This window comes from Thamnophis sirtalis, unplaced genomic scaffold (genome assembly GCF_051295495.1).
Source record: "Thamnophis sirtalis isolate CommonGarterSnake01/CBP01778 unplaced genomic scaffold, rThaSir2_p1.2 scaffold_1, whole genome shotgun sequence".
Lineage (NCBI taxonomy): Eukaryota > Metazoa > Chordata > Lepidosauria > Squamata > Natricidae > Thamnophis > Thamnophis sirtalis.
The window spans coordinates 103162059-103182124 of NW_028261381.1; the positions used below are offsets into that span (position 1 = coordinate 103162059).

Consider the following 20066-nt stretch of genomic DNA (forward strand, 5'->3'; position numbering starts at 1 on the left):
GTGCTTTCTCAAGAGGCAACTGGATTTTCTGTTGTTGTTTTTTGAAGATGTTTTGTTTCACATCCAAGAAGCTTCTTCAGCGTTCAAAGAAAAAAAAACCAGTTGCCCCTTGAAAAAGCACCTTTGGGATTGGGTTGGTTAGTGGCCTACATTGCCTCTCTTGGAGAAGTGAGTCTGAGCGCATGGGTAAATTGATGTAGGAAGCTCACACAGCTTGTGCTTGGCTGCTGTTGGCTTTTCTCAACTTCTGCAACAAGAGATGTAGGAAAAAGTGATAACCAGTTTGTTTGTTTGAATTGGACCAAACCAACCAGATAATTGCCCTTATCTGGGCAGTTCATAAATGTGAAGTCTTATAAAGAGCAGATTTAAATAGGAAAATGGATTTCTGCCACTTCTCAAATTCTGCCAATTTGTACTTACTGAGACAGTAAGTGTACGAACCTATCTTTGTTTTTAACCACACCATCTGCTGCTTTTGAAAAGAACAGGGAGGAAATAAGCTGTGTTAGATCCAGGCTAAAGTAGATGACTTCCCAAGATTTGGATCCTTTTGGAGGAAATGAGCAGCTTTGGATCTAGTTTATCTTAAACCCGGATCTGATTATCTTGCTGTGCAAAGTCTTATTTTTGATCTTGCACAGCAGAATAATGTAGTCATGCACGCCTGAACTCTTAGCAATTTGGCAAGAGATTCCATGAAGCATTCACTTAATACCATGGATTCCCTTAATGGTAGAAGTAATTCACTTAACAGCTGCTGCAAAAAATGTCATAAAATCAAGTCTGGTCACAGAGTGCCTCAACTTATGCCAGAATGACTGCCTATCCAGTCCCAATTGTGGTTGTAAGTTGAGGACTAAGTGTACAAGAAATCCTCAGTTTACAACCACAGTGGAACCCAACATTTCTGTGGCTAAGTGAAACATTTGTTAAATTACGTTTTGCTCATTTTACAACCTTTCTTGCCACAGTTGTTAAACGAATCTGGCTTCCCCATTGACTTTGTCAGAAGGTTTCAAAAAGTGATCACATGACCCCAGGATATGTCATAAATATGAGTCAGTTGCCAAGTCTTCGAATTTTGATCATGTGACCATGGGGATGCTACAACGGTCAGAAGTGTGAAATACAGTCATACGTCATTTTTTCAGTGCCATTGTACCTTCAAATGGTCACTAAATGAACTATTGTGAGTCAAGGACTATCTCTATGTTTTCAAATGAAGCATACTGCTTCATTTAATATATTTGAGTTGACTTCAATGGATAATAATGGATTCCTTACAATATTTCTCAGTTTTCCTCTATATTTAATTTGATATCTCCATCAAATCTTTCTAAGGTAATAAATTAAAGGAAAATGAGTATTTCTAGGCAGTTTTGATTTTATAAAAAAGATTAAAACTGCCTAGAAATACTCCTTTTGATATTACTTGCAGAAGAAATACATCTTTTGATATTACTTGTATTATTTGTGGCACAAACTTTGATGCCAGCATAATTCTTAATGCTATTCCGCTTGGTCTACTTGAATTAAGTTGGGGACATGAACACAAAGAAGAGCTAATCAAAATTAAGGCCCATTTTAGTCCTGCCCCTTGCTTCTCAAAGTGGCCAGCCACATGCTTCAGCAGAAAATGAAAACCTAGTCCTTTTGCCCTCCTGTTCTCCTGCAATTGACATATGACAATATGCTGGTTCCATCTAGAAGACGCAAAGGTCCTACTGATTGATAGTGATCATTAAAACTATTCTGTGAAAATCTTTTCCGAAGACCTCAAGTACCCGAAGTGTTTAAAAGGGAATCTGCTAATATGCATCTAGGTAAAACACACAGTGTGTGTGTCGGTGTGTGTGTGTGTGTGTCGGGGTGTGTGTGTTTGTGTGTGGTTTTACCTAGATGCATCTAAGCAGATATGCATCTAGGCATCTATGCATATAGGCTAAGGAAGCAGCAGCCGCACACTTCATTTCTGTTCTCTGCTGCGGAGCAACATGTGTTAAAGTTTAAGCTGAGATGCCCTGGGAGAGCCACATGTCAAGAATTGGCATGCTGCCATTCTGTGCATTCATGGTATTTTCAACAAATAATACACTACAGATCCATTAATCAGCAGTGTGTGAGCTCTAACACTTGAACTTGAACTTTTTTTGGTACTAAACTGTCAACATCAACATGTTATTTTAGATATTTTTTATCCCGCCCTTATTACTTTTATAAATAACTTATAATGTGGGGAACATACAGGATACAGAATAGACTAAAGAATACGTAACATTCCTTTTTCCTCCATTTCCCCCCACAACAGCTGCCTTGTGAGGTGTGTTGGCCTGAAGGCAATGACTGGCCCAAAGTCGCTGATCTGGCTTTCAGGGCTAAGACAGGACTAGAACTCACAAACTTCTGCTTTCTTGGCCAGCACCTTCCCCAAACAAATATAGAAGCTATTTTTTTATAATTTTAAAGAGGCATCATAGAATCAGAAAACATATATAACAAATATCCATAGGCATAAACATGTTACATCTACTAACAAAACTTAAAACTGAGTATTATTTTGTCTTTATAATCAAAATCAAGAGCCAAGGTTGTGCAGTGGCTAGAGTGCAGTACTGCTGGCTACTTCAGCTGACTGCTAGCAGCAGTTCGGCAGTTCAAATCTCACTGGCTTAAGGTTGATTCAGCCTTCCATCCTTCTGAGGTGGGTAAAATGAGGATCCAGATTGTTGGGGGCAATATGCTGATTCTGTAAACCGCTTAGAGAGGGCTGTAAAAGCACTATGAAGTGGTATATAAGTCTAAATGCTATTGCTATTGCTAAAATATCAATATCACACACAAAAACTTGCAAAAGTAATGAGTGGGGAGAACTCTAAAGAAAATGCCAAGGAAAATTGCAGTGGGGATTACAGTAAGTATCACTTAGAACCATACTGACAACTTTGGAGATGACAACTTAACTGATGTAGATAAATTTGGCATAATTGTTTTTTTTTTTGGTTTTTTTTGCAATTTGGTTGGTCACTCAGCATGTGAATTGTGACTTTGGATGGCCAAAGTACAGAACTAAAATAACCAATAAGCTTAAAAAGTATATTAGAATACAACTGAGTCATTACAATTCCCCCAAAGCATTACTATAGAAGGCTCATTCAGTTCCCTAATCCATCACCTGGGGAGGAAACTATTATCATATGGAAATAATTTTATGGAAGACCCAAAAGTTACAGAATGCATGGACTGTGACAGGCTTGTGTAGATGTGTGGAGTGAATACTGAACAAATGGGATGCTTTGATAGATTTCATGTGTACACTTTTAGACGATAAATAATGCACTGTTGAAATAGTTAAAGCCCTGATTTCATATTGTTCTGATTTCTTATAGCCAGCAAATCATTATTATATCATGTCTTGTCATTTTTAGATAATCTATATTGCAAAATAAATCCAATCATACTGATTCAGAGTGTGTAGTACCAAACTTAGAGTTGGTTAGCAGAGGATTTGATGTGTATCTGTTTCTTTTGCCCCTTTCGTTATTATTGACAAAGCTTATTTAAAGCTTATCTAGGGAAAATTATTCTAAATTACTCATTTGTTTAAAGAACGTACCAAATTCACAGTACAGGTAGTTCTTGACTTATTTTTTTTATCCCGGTGTAGAATATATTTCTCAGATTTCAAAGTACTAACCCTTATTTGTGAGATGGGCAATGATACACAGTAAACTCCTTAATTAAATAAGACTTCTTTTGATGGCTGCATATGAAATTGCAGACTCAAATGAATCAAAATATTTGACTATTTAAAAATATGATTGCAGTTTGAGGGGACAGTTCAATTGATAACATTTCTGATATATTTTACAAATACATGAATTAGCTGGGAAAAGGTTTTATAAGTAATCATATTTCAATTGTGGAATAGGTCTGCTTTTTAACACTTTGTGTCATTTCTTAGAAACTGATAAAACAATTTCATCTCTTAAGGGTTGGAGAATTTAGGCTCTTGAATTGCCTAAATGCTTGGCTTTTTTTGTAACTTATTACACTTTATTCCTACATGGAGAAAAAGTAATGTGTATATATTGCAATCAAAATCAATAATTGCACAATAACTGTGATGAAAGGCAATGATTTTGAGGGATGTTTGAACACTATGGAAAGTTTTCTTGAACTAAATGATTACCTTACACATCTTTGAATTTAAGAATGTACTTTTCCCCCTTAGAGCTTGTCAGCATAAGAAACATGCATTAAATTGTTAAATCAATTTCTAAACTAAGGCAGCTGGGAGCACTGTTTCTATTGAAAATGTCATTTTTCTATTTAAATCAAATTGATCTGTACTTAAGTCAATTCCTTATCTTAAATTGTATCAGATAATTTCCATTACCAAACAAAATAGGCATCTGTTATATTTTAAGCTGCAGGTGGTTGGTAGTTTTTATGAGAACTAAACGTGGATTCAGAGAAGTGTCCTTTTTTAAGTACATGCATATCATATGAGGTCTCTGGCTCAGGCCTTGACATCTCCAAGTAAGGCTGAGAAGGGCTCTTGTCTGAAACCCTGATAAATTGCTGCTACTCAATGTGTAGACAATGCTGGGGTAGGGTCAGAGAGTTCCAGAAGCTACAAAGCTTTTGAAGACAACAAAGTCCATATTTTGGACAGAGAGGTTCACTGGTTGGAAAGAGGCCATCTATGTCAAAATTGAGCAGCCCTCTCTCAATAGAAGGGGAGGGATATGACATCATCTATCTTCAATCTACAACACAGTCCTTTCAACAGTTCCAAGAAGGCTCCACATCAATTTAGACCACTCAAGTGACCCTGATGACACAGACAAACCCCCAGATGACCTTAATAATCTGCTAAAATGATGCAAATAACCAGCTGTTTGCATGGAGTATAAATCCTTCCATTTCCCACCATGCCGTCAGAACTGAAGAAGCTTCTTGAATGAGAAGTGAAATGTCTTCAAAGAAAAACAGAAAGTCCAATTGCCTCTTGAAAAAAGCACCTTATGGACAACCATTACCTGGATGACTGAGAATCTCCATAGACATTTAGAAGCTACAGTTCTTTGCATCTCTTATCCTATTGACTCCTAGAGACATTAAATGGTAGTGATAAGTGTGTCATGGACCTGGTCTACTAGTTCTTTTTCTCTGCCTTGAAAGAAATACTGATAGCGTCTTCCAGACTGCTTTTTGCAGAAAAAACATTCATCCTTCTCTTTCTTCCAAGCATGACTATAGAAAGCTTAAACATATAAGAATTCTATCAAAGCATGTAACTTAATAATTATTAGTTGTTGTTTGATTTTCAACATCTATTGCTTGATACTCCTAATGGATAGTTCTGTTCTCTACATACATTCTGCCAAATGCATGTGAGGAAATTGATACTGTATTTACCAAAAGTTGAAGCAACCAAAGTTACGATCAAATAGCATATGCTTCATTCTGGGACATGTGGTCAAGAGGGAGAAGGCATAAAAAGAAACAACCTCACATTTCCTGAGCTGATGTTTTTCTTTACAACTCCTGGATAATTCAGCCCATTTTCAAACTTTCTTTTGCCAGATTGTTTTCCATTCTGTTCTGTTTTGCAGACTTAAAGAGTCATTATGTGTTTTTCCCATGCTTCATAAGTAGGACCCTTAGCTTTACAGCACTGATTCCCCATAAAAGTATATTTTAAAACGGCTCGTTCTTAAAGTATGGTAGTGATTTGAGAGAAACTGGTCCAGAGTGCCTGTCTCAAATTAGGATAACAATTTGTTCACGTATGCTTCCCAAGGAACATTTCTGTGTTCCTTTTTAATTTACCCACACAGGCAAGTTCTACCTTTTAAAGATAGGATTTATGCATAGTTCTGGTTTTGAGTATCTGTTTGTTTTACCAGGTCTCAAGTTTGACTATCCAATATATGCTAGAGGCTTAGTGTAAATTTAAAAGTAGGAAACAAGTGTGCTTAAGCACAATTCTCAAACCAGGATATATATATATGGTTCACTATCCATACATTTTGCAATTGGGGTACAGAAGCCTCTTTTTTATTTATCCCAGTTATTAATATATATCTCATCTACCCATTTTGAGTGGTTTGAAAATGAAAGCTGTTATCTATTACTTAGTGGCAAACTGTGTATCTCTACTAAATAAAAAAGTCAAATGCATAATAAATCTTTCTATAAAAGTGGTTTTGAACATATAGCTTATATGGACTTAGGTAAACAATAGACAGAATATCATAGTTAGAAGGGACCTTGGAGGTCTTCTGGTCCAAACCCCTGCTTAGGCAGGAAACCCTACATTATTTCAGACAAATTGTTGTCCAATCTCTTCTTAAAAACTTCCAGTATTGGAGGATTCACAACTTCTGGAGGCAAATTGTTCCACTGATTAATTGTTCTGTCAGGAAATTTCTCCTTAGTTCTAGCTTGCTTCTCTCCTTGATTAGTTTCCATCCATTGTTTCTTGTCCTGCCTTCATGTGCTTTGGAGAATAGCTTCACCCCTTCTTCTTTGTGGCAGCCAGTGAGATATCACAACACTGCTATCGTATCACCTCTAGTTCTTCTTTTCATTGAACTAGACATACTGAATTCCAGGAACTGCTTTTTATATGTTTTAGCCTCCAATCCTCTAATCATCTTTGTTGCTCTTGTCTGCCCTCTTTCTAGAGTAGAGGTGTCAAACTCACAACCCACAGGCCAGATGCATCACACACTGGCCACGTCCAGTCCCTGTTTTAGCAAAGGGGGAAAAAGTTGCAATACATCATGTGATGACAATGTATTGCCACAAATTTGTCACACCTGTTCTAGAGACTCAACATCCTTTTTACCTCATAGCGAACAGAGATAAAAAAAATTAGCCCGCATACATTGAGCATCTTTCCAAAATGTTAATCAGAACCAACAACTCCTGTCTGAACTCAATAATATGGTCTTCATATTATACATATACCAGTGGTTTGTACAATGGAAATTGAATTATATGAATCTCCTGCATCACCGTCCCCCATCAGTGCCATCCCGAAATATGCAATGTTACTACAATTAAATATAAGCAACTTGTGTTCAGAATCCACAAAGTGAAGAAAGCACTGAAAAAATATTTTGCCTATTTCCTCTGGGTTTCCATTGTCCTTTTTTTATATAGCCTACCCTTCAGAGATCACTGCTCTACTATTTTTATATACAGGTAAGAGAAAGCTCTCAGTTTTGTTAAATGAGAGGAGAGCCTATTGATTTTTACCAATATCCTCAACAGGGATCTCTAGTATATTTCTGGTCTTATTATATGGATCAAAGGTTATGTTTAGCAGTTCCTCTCACATGCTATCTTCGAAGACATGCAGCTCTGTCTAATAGGGGAAAATTCGATGGAAACATTTTAGCTTTAGGTCATACCTATTGAGGCAGTTGCAAAAGACATCCTGTGAGGAAGAGAAGTAGGACATATATGCTCATCTTCATTCTCTGCAGGAAACTTCTGGCTATGGACTTCCCTGTTGCCCAATATTGTTTCCTGTATAAAGAAGTGGAGAGTCTGTTTTTAGTGTTCATTTCCAGGAAAATAGATGGGAACTACAACCAAACTAGGATACTTATCACCCAAGTCTGTAGCTTCCACATGGAAAGAGGTTTTTGCCCTTCCCATTCCCCAGTGAATGTTAGTATAGTCACTGTTGTAAGTAGAGTAATTGAACCCTTAATTGAAACTTTGGTTTACTTATCTATTTCAAGGATAATTAGAGATTGAAATGAGTTTGTCTTAACCTCTGATAAGCTGTTTCTCTGTGTGATGGAGCTTGATCTATTTCTCTCCTCTGCTAGCTAATTTCTTTTAATTTTGTAGACTAGATCTATAATTTCCAAAGGCAGGTTCTAGATTTGAAGAGTTAAGAAGTCAGGATTGCCACATTTAGTTTATCTGCATAGCAACTGAATTCATAGAGGTCCCGGGCTGGCTATAGTAACTGGCAACTTAGAAAAAGAACTCATTGCATATTAGGTATCACACATGAGAAACAAAACTGCAAGAGTACAGTTTATTAGTTTGTCACTTTTATAAACAACTGTCTTCTGAAACATATGATCAGCACATACCCTTAAAACAGGGGTCCCCAACCTCTGGGCTGCACTCCACTACTGGGCTGTGGCTTGTTCAAAACCAGGCTGCAGAAGAAATGGCCAAGCGTGTATGTCTGAAGCTTCACTCACGTGAGCAGCGAATACTTGCACTGGCTTGTGAAGCTTCACTCATGTGAGTGGAGGGCACATGCTCTCCTGAATGAAACTCCGTTCACACCAATTGTGATTGTAAGCCGCCCTGAGTCCCCTCAGGGAAAAGGGCGGCCTATAAATAAATAAAACAAACAACAAACAAACAAACAAAGGAGCTTCACATACGAGCGCCCTCCAATCGCACAAGTGGAATTTCGCACGTGAGAATAAGTGTCAAAAAGTTGATCTGCAGGAGAAATGGGCAAGCATGTACTTGTGAAACTTCACTCATTGAGCAGCAGACACTTGCACTTGTAAGTGGAGGGTGCTTGTGCTCCTGTGCAAAGCTCCATTCCCACCAATGGAGCTTAAGCATCCTTCGCTTGCACGAGTGGAGCTTTACCCATGAGCACAGAATTTCCTCTGCTCAAGTCCCCTCCACTCACATGTGTGGAGCTTCACATACAAGTGCAATTGCCTGCCACTTGTGCGAGTGGAGCTTTGCATGCAAGTGCTTGCTGCTCACAATGAGTGGAGCTTCGTGTGTGAGCACAAGCACCCCCACTCACATGTGAAGTTCCATGCCCTCCTTCCTGTGCTGCGCCGGGCTGCCAAGCTGGAAAGGTTGGGACTGCTGCCTTAAAATGTATGCCATTCTAAATTAAAAAGACTAGAGGGTTGACCTTGAAATAATATAAAAAGTAAGTTTAGAAAGAGGTGAATAACTGAAACAACTACGCTGACCACAAAAGAATATTCCACATTATTAAAGCTAGTCTAATTAAGGATTAGAAAGAGCCGTGGTGGCACAATGGTTAGAATGCAGTACTGAAGGCTACTTCTGCTGACTGCAATTTGGCAGTTAGAATCTCACCAGGCTCAAGTTTGACTCAGCCTTCCATCCTTCTGAGGTTGGTAAAATGAGGGCCCAGATTATTGGGGCCAATATGATGACTCTGTAAACTGCTTAAAGGTAAAGGCTCACCTCACACATATGTGCTAGTCGTTCCTGACTCTAGGGGGTGGTGCTCATCTCCGTTACAAAGCCAAAGAGCCAGCGCTGTCCGAAGACGTCTCCATGGTCATGTGACTGGCATGACTAAATGCCGAAGGAGCACGCTGTTACCTTCCCACCAAAAGTGGTTCCTATTTTTCTACTTGCATTTTTACATGCTTTTGAACTGCAAGGTTAGCAGAAGCTGGGACAAGTAACGGGAGCTTACTCCGTTACGCAGCACTAGGAATTTGAACCGCTGAACTGCTAATCTTTTTGATTGGCAAACTCAACGTCTTAGTCACTGACCACTGCGTCCCTTTAGTAAACTGCTTAGAGAGGGCTATAAAGCACTGTGAAGTGGTATATAAGTCTAAGTCCTCTTGCTATTAGGGATGGGAATGTTGAATGCTTTTAGAAGCTCATACGTTGGGATGTAAATTTCCATAATGCTTTTCCAAGAGCTACATTATATTCCATGCACATTTTCTTTTCATCAAATCCGTGTGAGATAGTTTAAGGGAAGTGGAAAACTATTGATTTTGCAATGTATTTTTAGGGTTTTAAGTGTGATTTGCACCCTTTCAGGGAGAGCTGTTTGTACATTGTGGTTCTTCACAGAACTTATTGTTGAGGGAAAGGGTCACTGAGTCTGATTCCTGGTTTGTGTGGCGGCCATTACAGTGCTGAGGCTAACACTAAATATTTTTGTTGGCCCAGATGGATCCTTTCACACATAGTTTGAACTGTACATTTGGGATCTTCCATTGAGCTCTGCTTGGATTGAAATTCCACACAGCCCTTTTCAGGATGAAGAACAAAAATGTGCCTGGTAGTTTAAAACTGCATATTATAAGTGATAAAACCAAACAGTCCTTTTGAAGGCAAAATAATTTATCTGTTGTAATATAATTGAATTAAGTATGAATAATTATTCTTTTTCTATAGCATATTAAAAAACTCTAGATACTATGCCCTCCCCTCCAGCCTTAATCTCCTTGACTGGTTTTTAATATGAAAATTAAATTGTCTTAAATGGTTAATATGGATCAAATACTGATGTAGGAAAACAGGTCTTCCAAACAGTGACTATGAGACCAAATCCCTACTGTGTAGCCTGAAAAGTGGCACCATTCCCAATTTATATTTGCAAGCTTGGAATATCTGCATTTAATATCTGAAATATATTAAAATATTTTGCTGTGTTTCAGATGATTTGAAGCGATATTGCATTAAAATTCTTTTAATATATTAACTGTGACTTAATATTGAAAGATTTCAGCAAAATGCTGGATAGTATAATATTTTATTGGTCAAGTGTGATTGGACACACTAGGAATTTGTCTCCGGTGCATAAGCTCTCAGTGTACATGTAAACAACAATAGCAATAGCAATAGCAATAGCACTTAGACTTATATACTGCTTTACAGTGCTTTACAGCTCTCTCTAAGTGGTTTAGAGAATCAGCATATTGCCCACAACAATCTGGGTCCTCATTTTACTTATCTCGGAAGGATGGAAGGTTGAGTTCTACATGTTTTCAAGTTTTCCTCTCTATGCTTGATTTTATTCCACTTGAGCTAATGCAGCCTCTTGTTGCCAAGGTTTTTTGGTTTTTTTTGCAAGACCTGGAAGAGAATTATGTTGCATTATTGATGTCCGGGCTGAATAAGACACTGTTGAAGACTCCCTGTGATCAGCTCTGAGCTTCTGGAATGAAAACATGGGGTGCAAATGTACCAAATGAATATATTGGCTTTTTAGAAGGACATGCTTCTTTTATATTGGTATCTGTATTCTTGGCTCCATGCTTTTTTAAAACAATTGAGTTAAAATAGTGAAAGTAGAATCTGTCTAGACTCTGCATTGCAGGGAGGTGAAACAGACTCATCAATCATAAACTGATGATCAGTAATTTGTTGGTTCTTCCAATAACTCTCTAAATGCATTTCAAACAGGATTCAATTTATTGGCGGCATCTGTCACTTGGTATTAACCCCAGGATATAAATCCAAAACATTTCTGATAATAATGAGATGACAGCCTGGTTAAGGAAACAAACTGAGTCAGGATTGAGCATGATCTTATCCTATTGTTAGTAGAAACTCGTCATTGGAAGTAGTGTGTCAGAAGACTAAACACAGTTGACAGAGTCACTGCCATGCCTTAAACATCAAGGATATCTCTTGATTTGGAAATGATCCAGCCTGATGTCCAATTTTATGCATTGCTGAAGATGCTTCAGAAATATTGATTGTAGTCACTCACTAAATGGGAAGCTTCGCCTGTGATGGAGCACTCTGATGACGACTTCATCACTTTCAGCTTTAGCTTGTGCCAAGGAAAAGAGTAATCATGCCTGGAAGATGATTGATGATCTAAAGGGGATCCAAAAAGTGATTGCATTGACCAGCCCTCTATTAGATTTTTGGGTCGCCCCCAAATAACTTTATTAAATACTTTTATTAAAAGATTTTAAAAAGTAGTGAATTAATCCCTGTACTTGAATAACATGGATAGGCCTAGGCACTGTTCCTGAAACACAGGGAAATTAAGTGCCTTAGTAAAGCCTCTTTCCTGGATTCTGCACGGACTGGCTGTATGAGTCCAACTCTTGTACTAGCCTAGATGAATGTCAGCCCTAAAGAAGTTGCAGCTGTTTTAATCCCACTGAAAAAGGAGGGAATTAATTATAAAGGTTCACTTTGAAGTCAGCCAGGCTGAGAGTCTTGGAACCTCCTTCCCACCTCCCACCTCCTATTTGTTTGGGGTTGGGGATGGGGATGCCTTGGGTTATACCAATGTCATCTGTAGTCAATGATCATAAATAAGCAAATATGAATAAGCAAAGAATTAAGACATCTTAATTCTATATTTTCTTTCTAAAAAGGATTGCATTTTAGAAATGCAATCTTAGAGTTTGGGAGAAGTAATTATTCATTGCTTTCTAAGATTAGCTTTTGGTCATTATAGGATAACTTTCTTTTCTGTTGCAGTTGGACTGTTGCAAAACAGTATCACCATAACAATAGCAAATTCCTGATGGTTTTCTACAGAAAAACGTCAGCACTAAAAATAAATTTATACTCCTCAAATGGCAGAAATGTGCTTAATCTGGGCTCAGCAATCACTAAATTGTTAGGGTTTAACAATAGGATAAGATCATGCTCAATCCTGACTCAGTTTGGGACAGGTAATGGGAGCTCACTCTTGTTATGCAGCACTAGGGATTCGAAGCACTGAACTGTTGACCTTTCTGATCGACAAGCTCAGGTCTTAGCCACTGCACCACTACTTATATTTATAGACAAAGAAATAAAGGTTTGTCGTGAAAGCAACTGAATGAGAAGGCTTCTGGATTGGGGCTGAAAGGTGAAAGCAGAAGCAGTATGCTCTCTTCCATATTTGGGTAGACCAGGTTGCCCTGATAATAAACATTGCATGTGATATAACAGCTAAAAGTTAACCTCCCATCTTTTCTCCAGCTGCTTCAATTACCTGTTTGCTTTTCTTAATGAATTAGCTAGGCAGAATTGCTAAGTCCTCAACTTGTGACCAGTCCTAAAGTCCTCGACACATGACTCACAGCCGGCAACAGCTCAGCCATGCCTGATTGGCTAAGGCATAACTGGCTGAGCACGGGCTGCCATCCAGAATGCCTCCATACCTGCCTCTAAGGTGGAGCTGCAGGTGTTCCTTGGCCTCTTGAATTTTTACTCACCTTTTCTACCTCATAAGGCATCACTAGCCGAGACGCTGCATTGGTTGCTCAACTGATTCGCAGTCTGGTGCTGGGGCAGCAATGAAGCGCATGCGGCACTGCCTTCCACCTGAGGTCTCCGCTCAATCAGGCCCTTCCTGCCTGGCCGTCGTTGTCCAGCAGCCGGCCCAAGTTCCGTTTCGACCCGCAGTTCCACCGTTGCATGAAAATCCATTTGAGGCCTTCGCACAATCAGGCCTCCCCTGCCTTGCTACCACCTTCCAGCAGCTGGCCCAAGTTCTACCTCCATCCGCGAGTGCACCTCCTGGCCTTTTCCAGCATGAGGCCTTCACCCAATCAGGCCTCGCTTATCCGGCCACTGCCATCCGGCAGCCCCAACCAGTCTCACCTCCATCCGATGCGCCCTCTCACCCGGACTTACCCATTTTGCAGGATCGACCTTTGGGGGTAGGCCGTGATGATGTCGCCTGGAGCTACACTCCCTTCACGGAGGAGCTACCACAGGGACTCCTTACCTCGTCGACGGCGCCTCCCGTTCTGGGCAGGTCCGACGCTGGCCCACCTTCTTAAGTGATTATGCATGCGCTTCATTCGTGCAGACGCACTCGCTAGAGGGGAAGGAGTGCTAAGTCCTCAACTTGCGACCGGTCCTAAAGTCCTCGACTTATGACCGGCCGCAAGTCCTCAACGCACAACTGACAGCCAGCAGCAGCTCAGCCGTGCCTGATTGGCTAAGGCACGGCTGGCTGAGTGCGAGCTGCCTAAGCATTCCTATTGGTCGCCCTGCTTGACAGCTCCCATATAAATAGCTGTCAAGCAGGGCGAGGTGCTGAATCGCTGTACATAGTTTTGTTGCTGTTCTACCGAATAAAATACCTGTTCTCTTACCTCAGCCGCCTCACGCCTCTTCAGTTAATTCCGAACTTAATACGGATAATGAGTAATACGTCAATTCTATTTTTAAATCAAAGCTAGGGACAGGGTGGAAGTGATTGGATTCTGTATTTCAGATTCACCCAGTTTTTCTTCAGAACACTTGCAGCATCAGCCTTTAATTTTTTTAAATGTCAACTTGTGATGAGCATATGCAGTACATTCTACCAGAAGGTACTTCTCTGTAAACTGGGGCTTGACTACTGGTTGAGTTGAGCCTTCCTGTCTTAGCATCCCTACAGGACAGTTTAAGAAGTGTTATAGAACAGTAAGCTAGCTTGATAGCTGCCTCAAGCTGGGAAGAAAATGCTGTAAGAGAAAGATTAATCTTAAGGCAATGAATTTTAAAGACTTGCTTCTTTTATGTGTTCTGGAAACCTATCAAAATGCTAATGGCTCTGCTGCTTTAACCTTCAACATGTTCAGTGTTTTGTAAACATTTCATTTAATGGTATAGCATCTTAAAGATAATAAGGGACTTGTAGAAGTCATGCAGTTGGGTGATATTTGGCAGGCTGCAGTCACAATTTGCATGTGGTGCAAAAGTAATGCACAGGCTGGATTCCTAGCCTTGAATTTTAGGGAGCAAATTCATTCACCAATCTGTCATATGATTACCACTCTGTCTGTTGTTGCACTATCTTTTGTGGAAGTGATAAATCTCCATCACTGCCTCTGTCTGTTGAATGAATGTGTGGAGAGGAAATTTTTTCAAAAGGTTGGTCAAATATTGCACTTACTGATTTATCCCTGCCTCCCTAGACAGATTCTAGGTGGTTTATAAACAGTAACAAACAGAATAAGATGACAATTATTTGATCACAATAATATAGAAGCCAATAATTCTTCCAAATATTTGGGATTTAAAACTATGTTAAAGAAAAAAAAGCTTTTATTTCCAACTGGTCCTTAGTTTTCTAGCAGAATAATGTCATAAATATTGTTTGTTTCTTTGACTGATATCATACTTTCCCTGCAGAGACTCAGAAGAGCTTATGTAAGCAGAATAGACTGGGCTGACAGATGACAGATACTCCAAAAGTCAACTCAGTCAGCTCTCGTAATTGAGGCCGGTTTAAACTTGGGTCTCCCCGGTCCCTGTTGTAACTAGTACATCACACATTTTCTATGGTGGAACCAAGGCAGAACAATATTTTGTTTCAGCTTACAAACATGGAGGAGCTATCTGAAGAATTGGTGGCAAGAATTGCGCTATTATTTATGAGTGAATTGGGAGCGTGATGACTCTGCGATTAAGAAACTAAGCTTGCAGCTGGAAAGTTAACAGCACAGGTTCAAGACCCTAATGCTGCATGACAGGGCAAGCTCCCGTTCTTGCCTCAGCTTCTGCCCACCTAGCAGTTTGAAAGTATGAAAATGCAAGTAGATAAATAGGTACTTCTTTGGGAAGGTAACAATATTCTATGTTTCGCTGCACGCTGTGTGCTGTGGCCTGATATGCTGATCACATGATCATGGAAACATCTTCGGATAATGCTGACTCCCTCTGCTAAGAAACAAGATTCTCCACTAAATTTCTGTAACTACAAAAGTTTTGCGAATAACAGGATGTTAGTCTTATGTATCAAGGAATACTTGTTAGTATTCCTGATATTGCCAGCAGAACATCATCATATTAATCCCTTTTTGTAGTATATCTGCTTAGAAACTGGAATGGTTAGATTTTGCTGCCAATATCATCTCTCTTCACTTTGCATAATTGTAGTAGCCATTGTCAGAATATCTGTCTCATGCATACCAAAGTTTCACACTGAGTATTTATTGTTTGGATGACTGCATACAGATATGAATAAGGAAGAAATTCATATATGCTTTTCCCTGAATAATGTAGGTTTGATTCAGTAGGAATTAGTATTAAAATGCTGGATTTATTTCTTGTTGGTAATAACCTAATCTTCTTAAGGATGGTAGGCAGAAAATATTCCCTTAAATGCAGTTAGAACTTTCAAAGCCTATATGGAATTAAAATTTGATATTCAGGAGCTTCAACTCAGTTATACTGAAAATATAATATTTCACTGTCAAGAAACCTCTTACATTTGTTTAATGTATGAGACATGCTTAATGTTTGGGTTTCTTTTTAGTTTGGCTTGGTATAATGCCCTTGTGGTTGTTGTTTTTCTTACAAAAACGCACATTACATCTTGTACATTGATGTGCAGATCCATACAAATGCTTGTATCAGGGCAGTAAATGCTTGGATACTTATATTCACAAAGACTTTTTTGTACTCTCAAGAATTTAGAGGTAAATAAGACAAATAGCAACAGCATTTAGACTTACACACCACTTCATAGTGCTTTATAGCCCTCCGTAAGCGGTTTACAGACTCAGCATATCACCCCCAACAATCTGGGCCCTCATTTTACTGACCTCGGAAGGATGGGAGACAGAGTCAACCCTGAGCCCTGTCAAGATTGAACTCCTGGAGTTAGCAGTGAATTAGTCTGCAGTACTGCATTCTAACCACTGCACCACCAAGTGTCTTAGAGGAAATGAGAATTGAAAACAGCATTTTCAGCTACTTCATTATCAGTTTGGTGCTGTTTCAACTGGCACTGGATTTGGAATGGCAGGAACTTTGCAGGATAAAAAAGGAGGATATTCTCAGTTGAATTTGATATGATCCTCCCCACAAGTGTCCTAGAATAGTCCCTTGTTTATTTTCCAAGGATGTTAACATTCTGATTAGTTTGTGCACAAATGAGAGAAACGCTGTTGTTGCTGCTGTTATTACTGCTGCTGCTGCTGCTGCTGCTGCTGCTGCTGCTACTTTGCCATCCTCCTGACTGTCATCAATAACCAAGGTGTTTCAAAGAACAGTTGTGACAATCCTTATTCCAAGAGCCAGTAGAAAAAGTAAATGCAGTTTATTATTTAGCACTCATGATGTTGCCCTGTTTTATTATAGAGCATGCACTTGAAATGCAAGAAATCCATCCCCAATGTCTGTAGTAGAGTTGAAGAACTTCTTCCTGAAGACCTGGATTATTGTCCTGGACATTATTGACTATCTGGACCATGGTCACATTGTATATATGGAGGTTTCTTGTATCCTGTGTGGATTATGTTTTACAAAAAATTGAAGTGTTTCAGGAAATCGCAATGAGTTCACGTGCAATGTCATTTATTTGCCTTTTGTGTAAGCCAAGTAATTTTAATTTGTCAATCAACATTTATAATCAAATGTGATATAACGAAAACCAGCCAACTGTGCATTATTCAGTGCAGTAAATCATGGCTAAGCTGGATATGTGGACCAGGTCTAAAAAAGAGTTGCAATTAAAATAGACAAAAGAAGAATGGCATTAAAAGAGGACTAGTTATGAGTGGGCAGAGAAAAAAATATGTGATTATTCCAGTAGCCTTTATACTATGAATCAGTTATGTTTCTGTCTTGCTTGAAGTATTAAGAAAAGAAAGAAACATGGATTTTTACTTTTATCTTGATGGAAATAAAGGAATTTCAGAGGAATTTCAGATTAAGCTGGAAAAGATACAGATAAAATAGAGAGGTACTTAACTTTTGAAATATATTTTTTTTTCAGTATCAGGAGTCCATGTATTCAATTGATAAATTAAAAAACATAGCCCTAAAGTTTACTGCAATATGCTCTGCATGAGACTGCCCTTGAAGAACACTTGGAAATTTCAACTGGTTCAGTACGTGACTGCATGGATAGTAAATGGTACTGGATACATGGCATTAGTAGCACCACTATTACATGAGCTGCATTGGCCACCAGTAGGATTATTGGTGCAATTGTCACCTTTAAAATCCTATATGGGTTGAGACTAGATTATTGGGTTACCTGAGGGACTGCCTTTTTCCAAGAGTTTCTACTCATCCAATTTGATCCAACAGAATGAGCATGTTGGAAATCCCACTAATCCACCAGAATAGAGTTGGAAGGGACCTTGGAGATCATCTAGTCCAATCCCCTCCTCAAGCAGAGACCCTACACAGTTTCAAAGAAGTAGTTGTCCAGATTCTTCTTAAAAACCCTAGCATTAAAGCACCCACAGCCTCTGATGCCCAGCTGATTAACTGTTCTCAGTGTTAGGAAATTTCTCCTTAATTCCAGGTTGTTTCTCTCCTTGATTAGTTTCCGTCCATTGTTTCTTATCTTGCCTTCTTGTGCTTTGGAAAATAAGTTGACCCCTTCTTCTTTGTTTGGCATTAGTTAAACAATGTCAAGCACTGATAAGCCTCCTCCACTGTAGCCCCTGACCTATGGAATATTCAGCCCTCAGAGATTAGAATGGCCCCAATTTGGTTGGCCTTTCATAATGCTTTAAAAACATGACTGTGTAGTCAGGCCTGGGGCCTCAAATGTATTTATTGGTTCAACTAACCTTTCTAATTCATTCATTCTCTAAAAACAAATTTGTGTGTGTGTGTGTGTGTCTGTCTGTCTCTGTGTGTTTATTGTTTCAAAGTATTTTATTGTTTTAGAACTGTAAGCTACCCAAAGTCACTTGGTTCACATGAACAGTCATAGAAATTAAATAAAGAATTTTATATTAAACAAAATTAAAATTCCACTACAGCCTCATATGTTTTTTTTTAAATGAAAGTTAGAGATCAAAACAACGTACAAGAAGGTTGCAGTTTGGCCAAATGTGATGCCTTGTAATAGAGTAATAGAGTAAAGTAATGGAATCTAAAAAGTGGATGGGTAGGAAGAACTGTGGTTTAATATCTTTATAGTAAATGAATAAAATTGTTAAGGTTTGAAAGGCAATGATGCCTATACGATGGAGTGTGTGGATTGTACCAGGTATATTCATTTACTGATATTTTATGCCACTTTATTGTCACAAGCTTTGAGTGCTTAAAAAAGCTTTGAAACAGTCTAAATTCTAACTGTAAAAGAAAGGGGAAGGGGTTAACATCTACCAGGGTCAGAGCAGATCTTTATGTGCCCCAAATGTTCTGACAGAGTAATATTTTAGCAATCTTGCAGGGAGGGGGTGTTCAGAAGCTTGTGGGCAAACTGTTTTGTAGATGCGGAGTTGAGCAGAATAACTGTCTGTAAAGCTTTCCAAAAGACATCATGATTGAAGTTCATAGTGACAAAGAAATGCATTTTTGGAGCAGTTGACTAAAGCGTTGGAATTTATTTACTCACTTATCTTTCTTTTTTCCCCCCTTCCCTCTAGTGCACAATCAGAACAAGAAGGAGATATAGAAGTTTGAAAATTCCTTCTCCCAGGGAAGAAAAAGGAGAGAGGAAACATTCAAGTTATCACCAAGAGGCAGAAGGTTTGTTTGGCTAAATGAAAGAGGCATTCTTCTTTGTGTCAGCCCTTCTGAGTCCTCAGCAGAAATGATATAGTTTAATCTTTGTTATCAGACGACTTTGTAGCTACAGGATGCCTTTTACACTAGTCAGTCTCATCTGACTAGAATCATTTTTCAGTGGTGAATATTTTGAGAGATGTAACTCTGATTGCGTGATAGTAACCATTCAGAGATAGAACATGACTCAGTTATGCATGTGTTTGTTACGGAATTGCAGAGAAATTACTCTGTTGATTTAGAAACTTAACAGTTTTAAGGGTGGTCACCGTTCAAAAACTAATCAATGTTCTAATCAGGTTAGATTAGAATATGATGCAAGGGTGCAAACATGAGGGAAACCAGGATTTATATTCCCAAATGAGTGGGTTCTATTGAAATATTAATACTAGACCTAAAGTAATTGGGCCAGTACAAAGAAACAATCCATTATTTGTTGACTGATATCAAAAGCAAATTGTCAGGATAATCTAAAGTATTTATGTGGTTGCTAAGATTTGGCAATGACTTGATAACACACAATCAATCTAAAAGCAAACTGAATTGCTTGGCCATGAGAAAAATATATATCCAAGATCCTCTTTAGGTAATATGAACTATAAAATATCAAACAAGCTTTTAAGTTCTCCAGAACTCTTTCTTATGGTTGATTAAGTGTGGGTGTTGGCTTTACTATTAGTGATAATCTTTGACTTACGATTGATCCCAAATTTCCATTGCTGATCAAGATAGTTGCTAAGTGAGTGGTGTTCCATTTTATGACCATTGTAGCGACAGTTGTTAAGGGAATCACTGCAGTTGTTCAATGAATCTTGTGGTTGTTAAGTGAATTTGGATTACCCTATTGAGTT

General features: G+C 38.7%; 1 protein-coding gene across 4 annotated transcripts in view; it reads left to right on the top strand.

The window, feature by feature from the left end:
- The window catches only part of TSPAN18 (tetraspanin 18), a 184299-nt gene that overhangs the window by 10640 nt on the left and 153593 nt on the right, over window positions 1–20066 (top strand). For all 4 annotated transcript variants that reach the window (XM_087719951.1, XM_087719946.1, XM_087719958.1 and 1 more), the window contains exon 2: window positions 19077–19179. The gene's annotated coding sequence lies outside the window, so the exon portion shown is untranslated. The remainder of the gene's footprint in view (window positions 1–19076; window positions 19180–20066) is intronic.